The following is a 3,971-nucleotide window of genomic DNA, read 5'->3' as shown; positions in this document are numbered from 1 at the left end:
ACTCCTAGGAGATAAAGCTTCAAAACAGTGTAAGATGGAGCATACACAGATGTGATATTTCCTTCCTTTCTTTGTGAATTTGCACTGGTCCTTCCCTATACTGTTTAGGGATCTAATATTCAGGGCTTGAGTAGGAAACACAAACTGGTTGTGCCTTGCTTTTATTCTAGGACTGTTCAGTCATGCCTAGCTTTGGAAACAAAAATGAGTCAAATGCACCAAAAGTTGCATACAAATTATGTTTTTATACACTGTGGGCCCATCAATACAGGTTTACATTTGCTTTATGTAGTTGTCATTTAAATTAGATAGTAAAAGAAAAATACATGTATATTATCTTTTATGTTTATCTGTGTAGTTATCTTTCCTAGTGTCATTTCTTTATGTGGATTCAACTTACTGTCTTGACTTCTCAGTTGACAAATCCTTTTCACTATTACTTAAAGGACAGGTAAGCTGGCGGCATCTCAATTTTTGCTTAATGTGTAAATAGCATTAATTTCTTCATTTTTTAAGGACTGTTTTTCTGGGTATAGAATTCTCAGTTAACCATCCTTTTTTTCAGCACACTGAATAGCCATTTCACTGACCTGTGTAATTAAGCTTTTAATCAATTTGGAGAGTATCAGAAAATATTTCTTCAATTACTCTTTCTGAGTCTTTCCTGCTTCTCCTTCAGGTATTTCTATTATATGTATGTTGTATGCTTCATAGTGTCCTCCAGGTCTCTGAAGGTCATTCATTTCTCTTCATTCTTTATTATTTCTATTACTTAGAAATCATAATCGCAATTGATCTTTGAGTTTGCTGACTATTCTCCTGCCTACTCTAATCTTCAGCTGAACAATTCTAGTGAGTTCGTCATTTCATTATTATAATTTCTAGCCCAAGAATTCTTTTCCTTATAAAAATCCTATCTCTATACTGATATTCTCTGTTTGGTGAGTCATCAATATCAGATTTTCCTTAATTTTTGGACATCATATGTTTTATATTTTGCACATGTTTATAAGAGTAGATTAGACTCTTTATATAGTATAAAAAGACTGATTGGCACAGTAGGTATAATATCTGGGCTTCCTCAGTGATGGTTTCTACTGATACCTCCTATTTATTTGCCATACATTAGATCTTACTTGTGTATTTCAAAATGTATTGTTGAAAAGTGAACATCGTTAATAATATAATATGAGAATTCTATAAATCAGAACCAACTATCCCAGGGTTGCTTTCGTGTTTCTGTTTGTTGTTGTTGCTTCTGTTGTTTTGTTTAGTGACTTATTTGTACTAATTCCGTAAAGTCTGTATCTGGATTAATTTTCAGAGTTCTGAAAAAAATTATTTTTTTCTTTTTTTTTCCAGGGTTCTCATTTCTTTCATGGATGAGTAAATTGTCAGATACCCTTTCTCAGGCATCCTGAAGTATTTCTCTCATCATACATTTTTGATTCAACAGAAAACCTCCAGATGACCTAAGTAATTGAAGAATATGTAAAAGCCATTCACTGAAACAGCAGTTTAGGTCACTGAAAAAAAATAATTGGAATTTGAATTCTATTTTGAATCTTATCACTTTGTCTTTAGGAAGGAACAATCTTGTATTAGTATTGTTATTTTTAACTCCACCAATTACAGTCTCCTCCTCCTCCTTTAAAAACAGCAGTTAGTGTTTCTTCATTTACTTAGATTTTTATTCAATAAGGTCAGAGTAGTTCATTTCTCATCTCTGAAACCTAAATCCTAGAGGATCAAATTAATTCTGTTGTCAATAGGTCACCAAATAACACATCTAACCATAATTAAAGCAAGCATGTACTTTTTATAGCTTTACTGTAAGATAAAAAAAATCATTTGTCTTTCCTGAATTGTCCCCCATATTCTGGGCCCTCACAGAATGAGTGCCATGGAGGACTTCATTTGATAATGGGAGCCTGTTCTTATTCTGCAAGTAAATTTCACCACAAGTGTGATTTGGAAAATGGGATGTGATCAATACTATGTCTATGATCAAGATCATTGAAGATTTACCCTAGAAGTCGAGGGGAAGGTAGACCACTCATACCCGAGGAGCTCATCTATGAAGGCCAAAATTCCTGTGTTCAATATTTCAAGGCCGACCCTAGGTGGTTATAAGGCTATTTTTGGCATCTCTGATGGTGGCAAGCTGCCCTCCCTATGCCAGACTTGATGTACCACAGTTCATTGAAGTTTATGGAGAGAGTTCAGTGAAGGACTCAGTCGTCTCCCTTTGGAGGAGCCATTCTCATACACATATTTGCATTCCTATCTCAGACACCATCATTCAGAAGCCTTCTTACAAAGGCCTTAGCTGAAGCATTATTCTCAACTGTGACTCAGTACTTTTCCATTCCTGGCCTTTCTCTATCTCCTTTCACTCAGCCCTTGGTCCATAAAAGGATAGAAGCCATTTCTTCAGGGCTTCTTGGCATGGAGATGAATAGCCTCATCTGTACTGCATCTATCCAAACACCACCTGGTGCCATTCTATGAGGGAAAATGAAACTCTGAGGCACAGAGCCTGCTTTTTATTTTTTTCTTCTCACTTATATGGTCACAGTAAGTGAATAAAGGCTCCACTGTAACTTCAAGTTTATTTATTTTATTTTTTATTTTTTTGTAACTTCAAGTTTAGATTGTTATCCTAATTGACCACCTTAAAACCTGCTTATGAAATCTAGTCCCTCTTCCTGAAATAGAATTAGTGAGAATTAGAATTTGAGGTTCTATTTTGTCTTTAAATAAGTCTAACATTTATCACAGTTTTGTCTGATACAACTAACTCGATTTTAAGTTATTCTCAGGTAAAGTTATTTGCAGTTTGCTGCAAAATTTCCATAGTCAAAAAAAACCCAGTTTATTTTTCTTTCTACCTCCCTAAAGAACAAAATATCTGTCATAAGAATCTGGTCAACTTTTTAGGTTATTAACATGTATAAAAGTTTTCCAAGTTATTCGTTAGCAGAGACAGATTAATGGAAACTTCAGAAAATTCACATTATTTTCAATATTGGCCCCACATAGTTGCCTTTTCTTTTTTATTCCTGCCTTGATGGCCCATGTTATCTAGAACATTTAAGTATTATCAAACCACTACCCAAATTGTCCCCCTCTAGTTATTACAACTATACCATCAAACCCATTCTCAAGGTTCCTTTATCATATGGCTTTGATTTGCTTCTCTGGTATCTGAGTGTTGGAGCCACAGCACTTGTATCTCCAGTGGAATATTTTTCAGTGGGCTACGTAGGGTGGTCATCTGGAATCATCCCATAAAAATATGTCTTTGATATCACTTTACTTGTTATAAAGATAAACCACAATTATTTACAAAATTACCCATAGGCCAAGAAGAATTAAGTCGCCATTATATATTTTTGGTTACTCTGTAATATTTTAGAACTTATCTTTGAAATAATTTCATTCAACACAGCATTCACCTTGCTCTACATATAAAAATTCATTGACTTTAGGGGCACCCGAGTGGCTCAATTGGTTAAGCATCTGCCTTTGGCTCAGGTCATGGTCCCAGAGTCCTGGGATGGAGCTCCATATTGGACTCCTCCTCAGTGAGGGGCCTGCTTCTCCTTCTCTCTGCTGTAATCCCTGCTTGTGTGCTCTTTCTCTCTTTCTTTTTCCATGTCAAATAAATAAACAAAATCTTAAAACAAAAAAAAAAAAAAAAAGGAAAGAAAACTCATTAACTTTCTCAAATGACTCATAGGGTTATAACAGTTTGGTATCTGCATTTTAAATTTTACTTTTAAGTAGTTACTACTACTTAGTAGTAGTCATAACTCTTGCACCACATATTCAACAGTTCTATAGTCATGGTGAAGATATCTTCCTAGATAAAGCATAAGAGATAAGAGTATGGCTTAATTTTTGAGAAAGACATTTACTTCAACTTATATCAAAAATGCCATAAGACTTGGTATCAGATACACTGTAAG

The sequence above is a fragment of the Vulpes vulpes genome, chromosome 6 (assembly GCF_048418805.1).
Source record: "Vulpes vulpes isolate BD-2025 chromosome 6, VulVul3, whole genome shotgun sequence".
NCBI classification, from domain to species: domain Eukaryota; kingdom Metazoa; phylum Chordata; class Mammalia; order Carnivora; family Canidae; genus Vulpes; species Vulpes vulpes.
This window is presented reverse-complemented; position numbering follows the sequence as displayed.